Below are 17622 nucleotides of genomic sequence, written 5' to 3' on the forward strand. Positions count from 1 at the left end.
TGTGAAACTGTATGCATATGCATTTGGAAGGGGGATAAAAGGAGACCTGAGGTCTTCAGGGGTACGCATGCCTTTTGGGGAGGCTTGTGTCCGGAGTGCGTCGTAATAAAAGCATACCGGGCTTTACAACTTTTATAAAGTTGTGAGGTTTCTTCTTTTCTCCACAAAACAGAAGGGCTTCAAGAAAAACTCTCACCTCATCACCCACTGGCGCATTTACACTGGGGAGAGGCCCTACGCTTGCACCCAGTGTGGGAAGACGTTTCAGAGCAGCTCCAATCTCCTCCTGCACGAGCGGATTCACACGGATGAGAGGCCCTTCCGCTGTCCCGACTGCGGGAAGGGCTTCAAGCACAACTCCACCCTCATCACCCACCAGTGCACCCTCACTGGGGAGAGGCCCTACAAGTGTCCCCAGTGTGGGAAGAGCTTCACCACCAGCTCTCACTTGACAAGACACCAACGGAGCCACCAGTAAAGGATGGCCAGCCAATGCCCCAAGTGCAGGAAGAGCTTCATGCACCACTCTAGCTTCATCCCCCATGGGAGAACCCACACTGGGAAGAACCCTGATGATCCATGTTCCCCATGATCCATGCTGGGAAGACGTCCATCCCTTTTCCTGCCCCTGCCAGTGACATGATGCGGCATTGAAAAACATGAGGGTCTGGCCATGGCTGTGTCATTACATTCACTCCCACCTCAGAACATTTCCAGGCACAGAAAAGGGACACTCTCTGTCCCTGAGGAGAAAGGTGTCCTTTTCAGACAGGGGAAATTGTGGCCAGGCAGACCCAGCGAGTTGTGTTTTAGTTTTCCCTGTAAACAGTTTCATTTATCCCTTCTGTTATCAATATTGTTTCTGTTCTGTTTGTTCCTTATCTTGTTCCTGTTCCCAATAAATTCTTCTTAGCCCAGCCCGGGATCTTTGCCTTTTGTGCTTTCCATGGGAGGCGGGAGGGCAGTGAGGGCAGTGCGATTTTAGTGAGAGCAGGAAGTTGGGGAATCCCATTCCTGAACCCCGGCCCATGGAACCGAGCATCCCAGCTGGTCTCAGCCCTGGTGGCCATGGCAACAGCCTCGGGAGCGGGTCCCTGGCTGGGGCTGTGGGAACCTCTTCCCTCTGGTGCCCAGGGACAGGAGTGGAGGGAATTGCTGCAGCTGAGTCAGAGCAGGCTCAGGTTGGATGTAAGGAAAAGGTTTTTGCCCAGAGGCTGCTGGGGCCCTGCCCAGGCTCCCCAGGGAAGGGTCCCAGCTCCAGGGCTCTCTGAGCTCCAGCAGTGTTTGGACAGCGCTGGCAGGCCCAGGCTGGCATTGTTGAGGTGTCCTGTGCAGGGCCAGCAGTTGCACTAGAGGATCCTCATGGGTCTCTCCCAGCTCAGCCAATTCTGTGGTTCTGGGATCCCATGAGGCTGGGGATGGGGGCTGCCAATGGTTGCCATGGCAACGGGCTCTGTCTGCAGGCCTGAGCTGGTGTCCATGGTGACCACCCTTGGCATGGGGTCTCCATGGAGCTGCCACGGGACTGACCATAGCAACAGGGGGTTGGTGATGGTTGCCATGGAAACTGACCATAGCAACAGGGGGTTAGTGATGGTTGTCATGGAAACTGACCATAGCAACAGGGCCCTGGTAATGGTTCCCATGGATACTGACCACAGTAACAGGGGTCTGGTGATGGTTGCCTGCTAAGGATCAGATTTTTCACAGGCCCTCAGAGGGGTTCCATGGGGACTTTCCAAGAGTCTCCAGGCTGTTCCAGGGCTGGAATGTCAAAGGCAGAGACAGGGGCTCCATGGACGCCTCTCAGGGGTTTCTGGGATGGTAAAGAGCCATGTGGTCAGAGGCAGTCACAGCCATTCCATGGTGACATCCCAGGGGACTTTGGGTTGCAAAGGCACCGATCTGTCACAGGCACTCACGGGGGCTCCACGGTGACATCCCAGGAGTCCCCAGGCTGCCAAAGAGCTGGGATGTCCCAGACACTCATAGGGGTTCCTGCCATGGGCACAGTGGGAACTTCAGGCAAAAGCTTTATTTCTTTATTGAAGAAATTCCTGCTGAGTCATGAGGTGAAGAAATGACACCCAACAGCCACCATGGCTCCTCAAACCCCTGCAGGGCCCCTCAACTTCTTCAATTCCTTCAAAGAGAGGAGACTGAGAGTGGCTGGATCCAATCCCAGCCCCAGAATTTTTCAAAGGTGTAAAAGATTGAACAGGTGGAATTCAACTTTAACACAATTTGTCCTGCAGGATTAATGATAGAGTACCAGATTAATTTATAAAAATAGGTCTCTGGCTTATTCTGATCATGATCAGATGGAAAGATCACTAGCACAGTTATTTACTCCACAGTTCAGGAGCTATAAAAGTTATTAGAATATAGTGCTCTAGGCAACAATTTTGAAGTGAACAGGGCCTTGCTGGAGTTGTTGGAGCCCATTGCAGGCAGAGCCTCCTGCTCCAGCAGGAACTGCTTTTCCTGTGCCATGAGCAGGGCATGTCCCGCTGCAGGAAAAGCCCCAGGCCAGCCCCAGCACAGGGAAGAGCTCGGGCACAAGGGCAGAGTGCCGTGCTGGGAGCTGTGCCAGGGACAGCCTGAGGCACCAGCTGAGGGCAGCGCTGCAGAGAGACAGCTTTGGCCAGGAGCAGTTCCTGTGCACAGCCCAGCAGGGCTGGGGCACTGCCAGGGCCCCTCAGGGACACCAGCATAGCACAGACAGAGCTCACAGGGGCTCAGCAATGGCAGGGGCTGTGGGATGGCCACAAGGGGGCTGTGTCACAGCAGCACCTCTGTGGCTGTGTCATAGAGGCAAAGAGCAGCTGTGATGTAAGCAAGGGGCTGTGTGACAGCATAGAGTGGGCTGTGTGAGGTCACAGATTGGGCTATCACATCACAGAGATCATTGTGTGAGGTCACTGAGCAGCTACAACATCATTGAGGGAACTGTGTGACATCACAGGGTCAGTGTGACATCATGGGGGCAGTGTGACATCACAGGGGCAGTGTGATATCACAGGGGCTGTGTGAGGTCCCTGGAGAGGTCACTCTGCCCCGGCCCCCCTCACAGCTCCCCCCAGAGCAGTCCAACCCTGCTCGTGCACAGCGGGGTCCCCTGTCCCCCCAGGTCCCGCCGCCCCCAGCCCCGCAGCCTCCCCCAGAGGATGTTCCACGAGATCGACCCCAGAGCCTGACACGGGACTGGGGGCCGGGGCCCTGGGGGTGGCACAGGGGGACAGGGACCCCCCGGCAGCGTCCCCGTGTCCCCCAGGGCCAGGGTCTGGGCCAGGGCTCCTTCACCCTGCTGCCAACGAGGCCTTGTGAGCGCTGAAAAAATCCCCAACAAGGCAGCAGCAAAACCCAGATTGAATAGTAAGGGACAGCAGCACAAAGTTCCTTGGCAAGAGTCACTCTGCTCCTCACTGGACACTTCAGGCACACCAGGGAAACAAAGCAACAACAAAACCAAACAGAATCCAGGCAATCAAAGGAGAAGTTAACCGAAAACTCTCCCTATGTGTGTGCGTGTGACACAAGGACAGTGAGGGCAAGGATCAAAGGAATACGGCCTGAAAGCTTAACAGAGCTCAAACTTAACAGGACTTAACGTTTACCTTAACATTAACTGATACCTTCAACTTCACAATTTAGCAAAAGAGCAGAGCATAACAGCATTTAAAGTAACTTAAACTTATGACTTTGCAATTTAACAGAGGAATAACATTTTACAATATTTAACTTAGGTTATAATTTATATTAAACATAAGAGCTTAGCAAAAGAACAACTCTTAGCCGCAATTAGCTTCACTTAGACCTTGTGATTTAACCTTCCCTACAGGCCTGATTGACTCAGCTATCCCAGGCACTCAAGCCCCTCAGAGAGCAGCATTTTGCCACATTTCCCCAGCACAGACACTCCTGTGTGCACATAGACGCAAAGAGTCAGTGCAAGGCACCTGTGAGCAATTCCCCTGAGGGCAGGAAATGCTCACTGCTGATGCTTTGGCATCTCCCCAGCAAAGAGCAAAGGGTTGAGCCTGGAGGAGTGGGGGGATCGGCCCAGGCTCCGTCATTGTTTGGGATCCCTGAGTGCAGCAAACGGGAGAGTTCCCGGCTGGGAGAGGCCCCACTCAGAGGGATTTGCTGGCCCAGGAGAGCTCCAAGGGCTCCTTTTGGAGCGCTGTTTGCAGGACCTCAAGAGAGGGGCTTCAGTCCCAGCAATGGCTCATCCTGGCCACACTTGGCATCAATAGTTTTCTTTGGCACTGTGAGAACAGGGATGTTGTGCCACGGAGGGAACAAAAACAGTTCCCAGGGCTGCTCCTACAGCAACCAGGAGCTGGTTGGGGAGCAGCAGTGCCTGGAGCAGACAGTGTGTGATGAGCTGCAGAGGAGCTGAGCCCAGGGGCTGTTGGCCAAGGCCAAAGCCCAAGGAGCATTTCGCAGCTGGCAGGACGGCCTGAGAAGGGGAGAGGGTAATGCAGCAGCACAGGGCCATGGAACCAAGGGACCCTTGTGACACTGTGGGGCCCTGTGAGACCAAGGGATCATTGTGACACTGTGAGGCCTCATGGAATCATGGAGACCACTGTGACATTGCTGGGCCTCATGGAACCATGGAGACCATTATGACACTTTGGGCTGTCATGGATCCAAGGGGCCATTGCGACACTGAGAGGCACCACAGAATCACAGAGACCATTGTGACACTCAGGGGACTCATGGAAACCTGGAGAGCATTGTGACACTGTGAGACCCCATGGAATAAGTAAAGCATTGTGACACTGCGAGGCCTCATGGAACCAGTGAGACCATTGTGACCCTGGGAGGATCATTGTGATATTGTGGGGCCTCATGGAACCAAGAGGCCATTGTGACACAGCAGGGCTGCATGGAACCAAAGGTCCATTGTGGCACTGCAGGGCCTCATGTCATCACTGGTCCATTGTGACACTGGGCAACCAAAGGAGACCATTGTGACAGTGCAGGGCTGCATGGAACCAAAGCTCCACGGTGTCACAGATTGGCTTCCGGTCATCAATGGTCCATTGTGACACTGTCGAGCCAGAGGACACCACTGTGACACAGTAAAAACCCAGGGTCCAAAGGGCCATTGTGACATTGCAGACCTCATGGAAGAGAGGAGTCCTGTGACATTGTGGGGCCTGGGGAACCATGGAGACCATTGTGACACTGCAAGGACTCATGGAATCCTTGGGACCATTATGACACCCAGGGGCCACTGTGACATTGTGAGACCTCATGGAACCTAGGGGCCAGTGTGACACTGCAGTTCTTGTAATCAAGAGGCCATTGTGACACTGCTGGAACCCATGGAATCAAGTCCTCATTACGACACTGCGGAGCCCCATAGATCCAAGGTACCATTGTGACACTATGGAGCCTCATAAAACCAAGGGAACACAGAATAGGTCTGGCTGGTTTGGCCTCCCATGGATGGCCTGACTGGTCCAAGTGACCTTTGCATGTTGAGGGTCACATCTCATCGGCTGCCAAACCACTGGGGCTCTGTGCTTCCCTTCCCAATGGAAAAGGACTGTCCTTCTGCTCCAGACACCCATGGCCAGAATTGGGATTTCACCTCCAGATTTCCTTATATCCAGGTATTCTTCCCATAGGAATATCACCAGGACAAGTCTGGCTGGCAGTACTTTCACAATGGTCACCTCTCATCTGTCCCCAAAACACTGGGGAAGGCTCCATGCTCTCCTTCCCATGGGAAAGAACTGTCCTGCTTGTCAAGGTGCCCATGGCCAAGATTGGGTTTCCACCTCCAAAATTCCCTCAATCCAAAATCTGCTATTACTGACAAGTCTGGCTGGCCTTGGCCTACTGAGACTCTCACCTGCCTTCTAAACCTTGGGGCTCTGTGCTTTCCTTCCTATGGAAAAGAACTGTCCTTCTCAGCCAGGTGCCCATGGCCACAATTGGGATTTCACCTCCAACACTCCCTGTTGTTACAGACTGGAAGAGATTGTTGGCTCCAAACATTTTGTGTGTGGGGGAGGAAGGGGCAGGTCCAGCCTTGCCCTGCCCTGTGAGCCCAGCCCTGCCCTGCCCTGTGACCCCAATTTCCCCAGGGGCCTCCAGTGGATTTACAGTTTCTACCTGACCCACGGCACACTGATCCCCCAGCACCGTCGTCCCACCCTGGCCACTGGGGCCCTCTTGGCTCTACTCAGTGCTGCTGCTGTACTTGGGGCACCCCAAACCCCGGTAGGGACTCTTGTCCCCCCACTCCAGGGATTGTGTGCGACTCACACTGCCCCGATCCTCCATGCACCCGGAGCTCCATTCGGGGTATGTGTGCCAACTCACCAATGGGTCTGCTACCCTCAGCACGCCCTGAGGGCGCCTACCAAGCCTTAAGGGGGAAGGCCAACCCCTTGTGTGCCACTCACATTTTGTTCCTCTGCACGCCTGGAAGGGGGCCCACCTTATCCCCCTGGGAGGCCACTCACTCACTCACTTACTCACTCACTCACTCACACTTCTCTTGCTTCCCTCCGTTTGTGGCCGGTCCCCTCACAGGGGTCCAGAACCGCGGTGCTCGGAGGGCCACAGATGCTTTGGGGCTCTGAGCTGTCGGGCCCTGTCGCACACACACTCCTTTTGCTTGCCTCCTACTCCTGCCTCTGGCTTTACTGACTGATGCTCCTCCACACTGTTTGGTCCTAGGCTGCTGCCGACCGCTCCAGATAGGGCCAGATATCCCGGAGGCCCTCAGTCCTCTTCGGGTGTGGCCTGTCCCGGACCAGTCCCCAAGACTGGTATGAAAGGCACGTGATCAGCTCTTTAGTGATTTCAGCTTTACTGGAAACAGTCTAGGTAGGGGACCCATGGGGTGTGCGCACACCACCGCTCCTCCCGAGACGGCGAGGAGGAGGAGGAGGAGGTCAGCTCCATCGTCCAGCAGAGCTGGATCTTCTTTCCTCACAAGAGTCTCTGAGTAGGTGCCTCTTGGCATCAGGTTCATAGTCTTTATACTGCTCTTGGCCCGCTCTGGTTAGGCTGACGAAGGTGAAAAGTTTTGACAAGGGTCTTTGATACTGTCTTATGTTCTCTCTGTTTAGAGGTGTTATTTTGATTCTTTATTTGCATGGTTGGTCATTGTTTTAGGGATTTTTGGTATGTAATCCTTTTCTGCTAAGTCCTATGGGAGTTTCATATTTGCTTATTAGGTGACATAATCATCTTCTTTATGGTCTCGGATCCTTCACCATTTTAGATACGAGTGGGAGCAGCGGGGGTAATACCCAACAGTAAGGAGATTTATATAATTATAAAACCTTTAACAAGCAATTAAAAGTAACATTGGAACTTTACATAACTATAAAACATTAAACAAACAATCTAGAACTGTCATTGGAACTTTATATTAACTCCTTGAACAATGTATTCTCTACAACACTGTGGGACGTTGTGAAACCAAGGGGATCATTGTGGCACTGTTGGGGCCCATGGAACCAAGGAGCCAGTGTGGAAACCAGAGGCCACTGTGAGCCTGTGGGTTGTAACAACCCAGAACACTGAAATGCTGGAGGCAACCAAAGGCTCCTTTACTCGTGTTTGGTGCACTGGTGAAACACCAGCCAGATATGCACAAGAGGTCAAAATGACACAAAATTTTACTGGCAAAGTACTAAAAATCAAAAAACTTTGGAAGAGGTTTCAATGCAACATCCAATTACACAGAAAACATTTATCATAGCAGTAACTTCATTAACTTAGCTCATTTCACCTAGAAACCTTTAAACACGTAAGCTGTTGAGGTACCCAAAAATGTTCTATATAAAGAGCATTAGAAGGAGAAAAAAGAGAGACAGAAAGACGGAAGCTCTATAGAAAGACATGCATGTGACTATCAGTTCCTAGGGTTCCAGCGTGGGTGAGACACAAACCCCAGGAGAAGGCAGAGTCCATACCAGGGGCTGACCTTTTGCTTGGTGTTTTTAAGCCCCCAGGCCTTTGTGAGCCTCCCCCCAGGTGGGATTTCGGATTGCTCGGGCAATCAGGGCTGGGTTAGCTCTGTCCCCACTGTGTGACTGATTGACAGCTCATCCCACGGTGTCTCAGGACATTGATCTCATCCAGCCTCTGACCCAGTGACCATGGTGACACCGGGAAACCCCATGCAACCATGGGTCGGTCAGTTGTGACCAGGTGGGTCCAAGGACACAATGGTGACACTGGGGAACCTCATGGAACCATGGGTCAGTTGTGACAATGTGGGTCTGTTCAAGATTGCAATGCAAGACGTTTTCTATTACCATCTGTATGGCAGATTATCTTTTGTCAAGTGGGCAGTTTGCCTTATCTCTCTCTTTGAGTGGCCACAATGACTCCTCCCTCATGAGAGGACATCTGCTGATAACAGACTACTGAATGTCTCTGCATGACTGATAAGAACTATAACATCCCATTGTGAGATGTGAGCCCAGAGGGAGGAGCCAAGCATTGCTACCCAGATATAATCCAGAGGTTGTTGAGACACCAGCACAGCTTTCTCCATGGGATTCCCCAGAGGAACAGCAGCTGTCTCTTCTCCCATTGAGTCTTCGGAGGAAGAATACATCCTTCTCTACAGATCCCCCTTGCTCCAACAGAACCACACCTGACACTTCAGGAGGGCTGCAGCCACATTTCCAATTGGACTGCCACCAACACCCTGACCCACAGGGTGTCAGGTTGGGTTCTGACTCTGTCAGTGTTGTTCTAGTGTACTGCACTGTTTATTTTATCCTTTTATTTTTTTCCCTTTCCCTGTTAAAGAACTGTTATTTCCTGCTCCCATATTTTTGCCTGAGAGCCCCTTAATTTAAAATTTATAGCAATTGAGAGGGGTGGGGAGGATTTACATTCTCCATTTCAGGGGTGGCTCCTGCCTTCCTTAGCAGACTCCTGTCTTTGCAAAACAAGACAGTATTGATCACATTGACCGGATCAATGCTGTGGGTATTGATCACCATGAGAGGGTCAATGCTGTGGGTATTGATCACACTGACAGGGTCAATGCTGTGGGTATTGATCACAATGAGAGGGTCAATGCTGGTTCTGCTGTACGGGACACACTCTTGGGGTGGGCACTGGTCCCACTTTGAATAAATGTTGGGCAGGATGAAAGTTTTACAAGGAACTCTCACAGATATGTATGCATGGCAGAATGATTTTTAAATGTAGAATCTGATGAAGGAATAGAAATGAAAGCAAGTTTTGATATAGAAGAAAAGAATTACCGAGCCAGTCTTACTGGATAACCAAGAAGGCAAAGAGTGTGTTTGTTAGAAGGGGTTTTTATGACTTAGAGCAAAGGATAAACCCACCTCAAACAAGAAGATGTTTTTACCAAGCAGGAAGATAGCACAGGCAAACAAGGCAGCAAAGCTGCAAGTAGAAAAAAGGTCTCAGAATTTTCCACTGCAAGAAAACTGAAAAACAACTTCTAGTCTAAAATGTGATGTACTAACTTTTAGTGATTGGAGAACAGTAACATGAATATGGTAATTGTAGTCGTTATGATAGCCTATAGATAACAGTTAAGGTATAGATTGGGTCTACTGTATAAAGATGCTCAGAAGAGTATATAATATAATAAAAGTATATATATATAATAAATATATAAGAAAATATATAATAAAACTCTTATCTGAAATATATAACTAAAAATATTTTTTAAATATATTAAAATAAATAGTAATAAATTAAAATAATAAATAAGTAAATAAAACAAATTCTAAAAAATTTAAAAATAAAATAAAAATATATTGAAATAAAATAAAAATAAATTAAAAATATATTATAGAAGTATATAATATATGCAAAACCAAAGGGTCTCCAGGCCTGTCTGCAGCTGGAGCTGACAGCTGCGAGCACAGCTCTGTCACCCACGCCCTAGACTGCTGTGACACCTTGGATGGAATAAACTGCATTTTGCATACAATAAACTGCATTTGTATTTAATAAACTGCATTTTGTATACAATAAACTGCATTTTGGAGAGCAGCCTGGAGTCCCACATCCCTCATTCAGGCTCTTACAGGTGTGGGTGATGAAGATGCAGCTGATGATGATGATGATGGTGTGAGCAGTGTCATGGTGACGCTGTCAGTGGTGTTGGATGAGGAGGATGTTGGTGATGGATGTCACCATAGTGTGGGTGCTGGGATATGTGATGATGATGATGATGATGATGAAGGCACTGTGAGCAGTGTCCCAGCCTGCCCTGCCCAGGAAGACAGAGGGAGCCCTGGGAGGCCCAGAGTGGCTTCGCTCAGGGTGGGGGAGAAACCAGAGACCCCCAGGGCTGGGTGAGGGGGGACAGGGACATGGGACAGACAGACGGACAGGGGACAGACACAGGGACAGACACAGGGACAGAGACGGACAGGGGACAGACACAGGGACAGAGATGGACTGGGGACAGACACAGGGACAGACAGATGGACAGACATAGGGACAGGGAAAAGATGCAGGGACAGGGAAAAGACACAGGGACAGGGACAGGGACAGATACATGGAGAGGGGACAGACACAGGGACAGACAGACGGACAGCGGACCGACACAGGGACAGACAGAGGGACACACACAGACAGGGGACAGACACAGACACAGGGACAGACAGAGGGACAGGGGCATGAGCATACACCCATCCATATGAGAAAAGCACCCATGAACACACAGAGTTGCTTTGCTGAAGAGTTTATTGATTATTGATAATTGATTGTTGATTATCAATCATTGATTATCAATTATCGATTATCGATTGTTCCAGGGCCATAACTAGGCTCCCAGGGCGCCTCTCCAGGGATGATCAAATCCTGATGGCCTGACAGGAACAGGAGCTGAGTGTGACCCCAGGGTGACCCCAGGGTGACCACAGTGTGTCTCCAGAGCCCCCCAGAGACACCCAAAACCCTCCAGAGCCCCCCAGGACTATCCCAAACTGGGGAAAACTGGGGGGGACTGGGGGGCACTGGGGAGTACTGGGATGTCCTCAGTGCCATCCCCAGCACAGAGGATGCTCTGAGCCCAGCACTGGTCTATACTGGGATGCACTGGTCTATACTGGGATGCACTGGGGTGCACTGGGATGCACACTGGTCTATTGTTATTATTAATCCAGACAATAAACTGGATTTTGGAGACAATAAACTGGATTTTGAAGAGCTGCATGGAGTCCCACATCCCTCATTCAGGCTCTCAGAAGATGTAAATGTGGGCAGATCAGGCTCCTCTGTTCCCCCTGTGGTCACAGCCTGGGGAAAATGGCCAGGCCAGGAACTGATTTGGAACCTGAGTGGGGAAAAAATCCCTCGGGATGGATGAGAGGAAAATCAGGAATTTTCCAGGTTGCTGCCAGGGAGAGGCAGGGACACAGGCCAGGGTGGACCAACTGCACCTCAGCCTCGCCCTGATCACTTCTCCAGCCCATCCCTGCCCCAGACACCAAACTGGGAACATTTCCATCTTCCAATGATCCCAAACCAGGAGCAGGTGAGTGCAGAGGCCATGGAGCCAAGGCTGGGATAATCTGGAACGGCCCCTGGGGTGTGCAGGCCTGGGAATGTCCCTGAGCCAACACCATTCCTGAATTGTGCACCAAGAAGGCACAAAGCACCAAAATACAACAGGAAAACCTTCCAGATCACTGCTGGCTGCTCAATTCCCCAACAAAGGAGGCACAAAGCACCCACAGATAACAGGAAAACCTTCTGGAACCTTCCAGGTCACTGCTGGCTGCTCAATTCTCCATCCAAGGAGGCACAAAGCACCCACAGATAAAATTAAACCCTTCCAGGTCACTGCTGGCACTCCCCGATCCAAGGCAAACAGGCCCTGCAGGGTTTCCTCCCTGTCCCATCCCAGGTCCCCGCAGTGTCAGCAGTGTCCCCGAGCAGGGAACATCTCCTGGAAATGTCCCTGGGTGTCCATGGGCAATGGAGGCTCTGGCAGCTCTGGGAGCCCTGCCAGAGGTGGGGATACAATAAACTGCATTTTGAGTACAATAAACTACATTTTGGGTACAATAAACTGCATTTTGCCAGGGACTCTCCTTGCTCTGAGCCCTCGGGGCCACCTGGGGAAAAGCCCTGCAAAGAACTTGAGTTGGAAATTGTAAAAGTTTAATGGTAATAAAATGGTTATAAAAATAGCAATGCAGTTAGAGTAGTAATAATTTGGATAATTTGGATTAGGACAATATGAGAAAATAAAAACAAAGAGTTATGGACAGTCGAGGTACCTTTTTCTGGGCAAAATTAGCACAAGAAAGGACCCACATTAACAGAGGATTAACCCTTAAAAGCAATAACCTGCTGCATATTCATACCCCTCATACATGATGCATAAATTCCATTCAAACACACGATTCTGTCTGGTCAGTGTCAGCCTCTTCCTCTGAATTTTAACAGCACATTCAAGGTGGGAAAAAGTTCATTTTTTATGATAAGAAACCAATAAATTCTCTGAAAGATTTAGGTGTCCTGTAGCTGCTATCTCAGTGCAAGTCCTTTCTTTAAAAAAAGTATCTCACATAGCAGAGTTTCTATTTTAACATTATGTTTTACCCTAAAATTAGATTTACCAAACTACTAAAAAGTTAACCCAGCACAACTTTCTGACACAGCACATACAATTTCCATGTGAATATTTGCCCAAAGCCAATAATAAAATCCCATTTTTCCCCCTGCCAGGGCTCAGGGCTGGGCTGGAGCCTCGGGCAGGAAGGGGAGCCCTGCTCAGGGCCAGCCCTGGGGCTCTGGGAGCTGTTGGTATGTTGGGGGACACCAGGCAGGGGATGGACTCTGGGCCTGGGGAACAGCAGAGATTTGATACCAGGATGGCAAAAGCAAAGGGAGCTGTGAAAATTAGACCTGGATTGCAAGGAGATTAAATGAGACAGGTTCAGCAGAAAAAGAAAATCTCATTAAACTCTGCCAAATGTATTTATTTGCATATTTAATATTTATTTGCATCTATTAATTATATTTTATTTATTTATCTATTTATTTAGCATATTTATTATTTATTTGCATAAATTTGTGTGTGTGATTGTTACCCAATCATTGCAGCACACATTGCTGGTCTCCCTGAAATGGGATATTATTATATATCTATTATATTAGTAGTGTTAAAAGTATTTATTATATTTATTAAAATAATATATAGTTATAAATCTATATATTATATAGATGATTCTATGTAAATTTAATATATATTTTTATAGATAAATATATATTAATTATAAAAATATCTAATGATTATGTTTATTATATCTAATAAATATTATATATTTGTTATTTATAGTATAGTACATTTTAATAGTAATAATATTGATAATTTAATTATAGATGATATTAATGATAGTTAAACGATCATAATAATTTAATAAATAAGAGATATCATTTATAATTATATAATTCAGTAGTATATAATTTTATATTAATAAAATATGTATACTATATAATTTAATATACATTATAATAGTTATTATAGGATTTAAAATTTTAATAAATAATAATACTTTAATATTAATAATATTGAAAATCTAAAAATATATAATGATATGTCCCCAATATATTATTATGTATTTATTGTATCCCACAATAAAATTAGATTCATATCCCCAAATCTCTCTCCATGGCGCACAGGAGCAGGATTGGATTGGGGGATCCAGCAGGATTGGATTGGGGGATCCAGAAGGGTTGGATTGGAGGATTTAGCAGGATTGGATTGGATCCAGTGGGATTCGGGGGATCCATCAGAATTGGGGGGATCCATCAGGACTGGGGGGATCCAGCAGGATTGGATTTGGAGATCCAGCAGGATTTGGAGATCCAGCAGGATTGGATTGGGGGATCCAGCAGGGTTGGATTGGGGGATCCAGCAGGGTTGTATTGGGGGATCCAGCAGGATCCAGTTGGGCTGGGTTGGACAGTGGGGCAGGCAGGGGATCTCTCCTGGGCTGTCAGGCCCCAGCATGTCCGTCTGTCTGTCTTGGATGGCTCAAGGGGGGCTCAGAGCCCTGGGCACAGAGCCCAGGACAGCTGGGACTGGGATTGTGACCCTTGGATCAAATCCCCACCTTGATGGGAAGAATTACAAGGCAAGAGAGTTTGAGTGGAATGCGAGTGAATTTGTCACAGGGTGAAAATGGAGAATTTTGGGGTTTTTAGAGTGGGGGTTCAGGGGGCAAGATGGGGGGATCTGGGTGTGTCCGGCCTTTGTCCTTCTTCTTCTTCTTGGCGTCCATCGTCTGGGTGATGGCGGCACTTTTGGGTTAGTTTAGGATAGAAGCTCACTGTCTAATGTAGGTGATGGGTATTGGGAAGGAATTTTAAATATTTTACACGTAGTTTTCAAAAAAATAGAAATCTAAAATACATAAATAAACAAATAGATAAATAAATATTATATAATTATAAATAAATATATAAATAAAATATAAATATATATAAATATGTATAAATATATACAAAATAGAATACATAAATAGATAAAAACATTATGTCTATAAATATAAAAAAATATATATTAATAAAATACAAATATAAGATATATATAAATATGTAAAAATATGTAAAAATTGTAACATATAAAATATGTGTAAATAGTAATATATAAATATCTATAAAATATATAAATATATAAAGTATAAATAAAAATATATAAAAATATAACATCACCCCAAAGGAGGTAGAGTGTCTGGACTGTCTTGCTGAGTGGACCTGGGCAGGCAGAGAAAGAATTTTATAGATAAAAAACAATAAACAACCTCAGGAACGAGAAATGAAGAGCTCTGACTCCTCTGACTGCCAGGATGGGAAAAGATACTTTGTGCCACATCTGGGGTCACCCTTAGCAGCAAAACCCCGAGACTGGGGAGCTGTTGGAGGATGGATTGCGTTGGACTGGGGGTTGTCCCCACAGGGTGCCCAGGTGCCTTTGGCTCCCTGCCTGCCCCCCTTGGCCCCCCAGGTGCCTGGGCCCTTCCAGGGGCAGCTGCCCCGTGCAGGAAGCTGGAGGGATGCCGGGCGAGGGGGCTGGATCCGTGCCACAGGTGGGGTGGGATGGGCTCTGTGCCAGGGCTGGGCTTGTGGCCCGGGCTGGGGGTTGTGCCAAGCCGGGCTTTCGCCTGGGGCTGGCAGGGAGGGTGCAGGGAGGAGCCCCGGCAGGGATAAAGGTGCTCCTCACCTGCTGCAGCCTCAGGCAGCACTGCCCAGAGCCAGAGGAAGATGAAGGTGGCTGTGCTCAGCGTGGCCCTGCTCTTCTCCATCCTTCTGTGCCTGCCAGCTCAGAGCCAGGTGAGGGGGGCTGCAGGGCCCCGGGCTGGGCTCAGGGCTGGGGTCTCCCCAAAAATCCCATCCCATCCATCCCATGGATCCCATCCCATGGATCCCATCCCATTCCTTTGGGATTCCCGATCCCATCCTTAATCCCACCCCATCCCATTCTATTGATCCCATTGATCCCATTCCATCCCCGCCCATTGATCCCATCCCATCCTTTTGGGGCGCCTCATCCCATCCCCTGACCAAACTTTGCTATCCCTGCCCAGGCCAACATGGAGGGCAGCGGAGTGATCTGTGCTGGAGTGAGACTGGGGGCACTGGGGGTACTGGGATGGACTTCGATGGACTGGGATGAACTGAGATGAACTGGGATGGACTGGGATGGACTGGGGAGCACTGGGATGGACTGGGATGGACTGGGGGGCACTGGAATGGACTGGGATGGACTGGGGGCACTGGAATGGACTGGGATGGACTGGGGAAACTGGGATGGACTGGGATGGACTAGGTGAACTGGAATGGACTGGGAGCACTGGGATGGACTGGGATGTTCTGGGGGCACTGGGATTGACTGGAAGATACTGGGATGGACTAGGGGGGCACTGGGGAGCAATGGGGGGCACTGGGGGCAATGGGGAACAATGGGGGGCAATGGGGGACACCCCAGTGATGTTGGGGACATCTCCTGCTCTCCCCACAGCAAATCGGTGGCATTGGTGATGGCCAGGTGGGTATCAGTATAGCCCAGTATAGCCCAGGACATCCCAGTACAGCCCCCAAATCCCCAAACTCCCCAAATCCCCCAAACCCCCAAAATCCCCAAATCCCCAAATCCCTCAATCCCCAAATCCCCAATCCCTAATCCACCAAATCCCCAAACTCCTAAATTCCCAAATCCCAAATCCCCAAATCCATAATCCAAAATCCCCCAAACCCCAAATCCCAATCTCAAATCCCCTTTGATCTGCCCCTGCAGTCCGGGATCGTGGGAGGCATTCGAGGCTGCATCAATGTGAGACTGGGGGAACTGCGATGGACTGGGGGAAATGGAATGGACTGGGATGGACTGGGATAGGCTGGGGATACTGAGATGGGCTGGGGAGGAACTGGGATGGACTGGGAGATACTGGGATGAACTGGGGGATACTGGGGGAACTGGGGAATACTGGGATGAACTGAGCAGAATTAGGGATTACTGGGGGGAACTGGGAGATACTGGGATGGACTGGAATGGACTAGGGGGAACTGGGGTAACTAGGGGGGGAACTTGGATGGACTGGGGGGAGTTGGGGGGAACTGGGATGGACTGGGATGGAATGAGGGGACCTGGGGGGAACTGGGGGATACAGGGGGTTAGTTGAGCCCCCCGCCCGGCTGGGCTGGTGACCTCGCAGTGACCCCGGTGACCCTGTGGTGACCCCGGGGCCCTCTGCCCCCTCTCTGCAGAAACCCAAAGGCTTCAGAGTGCAGAGGGCTGAGGTGGGTACCTGGAGCTGTGCTGGGGATGGCACTGGGGGCATCCCAATATGGACCAGTATAGACCAGTGTGCATCCCAGTGCACCCCAGTGCATCCCAGTATAGACCAGTGCATCCCAGTATAGACCAGTGCTGGGCTCAGAGCATCCTCTGTGCTGGGGATGGCACTGAGGACATCCCAGAGCCCCCAGTGCCCCCCAGCCTGCCCCAGTTTGGGATGGTCCTGGGGGGCTCTGGGGGGGTTGGATATCTCTGGGGGGCTCTGGAGACACACTGTGGTCACCCTGGGGTCACCCTGGGGTCACACTCAGCTCCTGTCCCTGTCAGGCCATCAGGATTTGATCATCCCTGGAGAGGCGCCCTGGGAGCCTAGTTATGGCCCTGGAACAATCGATAATCGATAATTGATAATCAATGATTGATAATCAACAATCAATTATCAATAATCAATAAACCCTTCAGCAAAGCAACTCTGTGTGTTCATGGGTGCTTTTCTCATATGGATGGGTGTGTGCTCATGCCCCTGTCCCTCTGTCTGTCCTTCTGTCTGTCCCTGTGTCTGTCCCGGTCCCTGTGTCTCTTCCCCGTCCCTATGTCTGTCTGTCCCTCTGTCTGTCCCTGTGTCTATCCCCTGTCTGCCTGTCTGTCCCTGTGTCTGCCCCCCCTCACCCAGCCCTGGGGGTCTCTGGTTTCTTTTCCACCATGAGTGGAGCCACTCTGGGCCTCCCAGGGCTGCCTCTACCTTCCTGGGCAGGACAGGCTGGGACACTGCTCACAGCATCTTCTTCATCATCATCATCATCATCATCATCATCATCATCATCACATAT

At 49.6% G+C, this 17622-nt stretch overlaps 1 long non-coding RNA gene across 1 annotated transcript; it reads left to right on the forward strand.

Moving 5' to 3' along the window:
• Positions 1-15253: 15253 nt before the first annotated feature.
• On the forward strand, positions 15254-16326 carry LOC128943662 (uncharacterized). Its single transcript, XR_008483750.1, has 4 exons — positions 15254-15327; positions 15582-15617; positions 16016-16042; positions 16292-16326. It is a non-coding gene; the product is annotated as an uncharacterized LOC128943662 (long non-coding RNA).
• The last annotated feature ends 1296 nt before the right edge of the window (positions 16327-17622 follow it).

This window comes from Melozone crissalis, unplaced genomic scaffold (assembly GCF_028551555.1).
Source record: "Melozone crissalis strain CALT ecotype California unplaced genomic scaffold, PUWL_Pcris_2 ptg000053l_1, whole genome shotgun sequence".
NCBI lineage: Eukaryota > Metazoa > Chordata > Aves > Passeriformes > Passerellidae > Melozone > Melozone crissalis.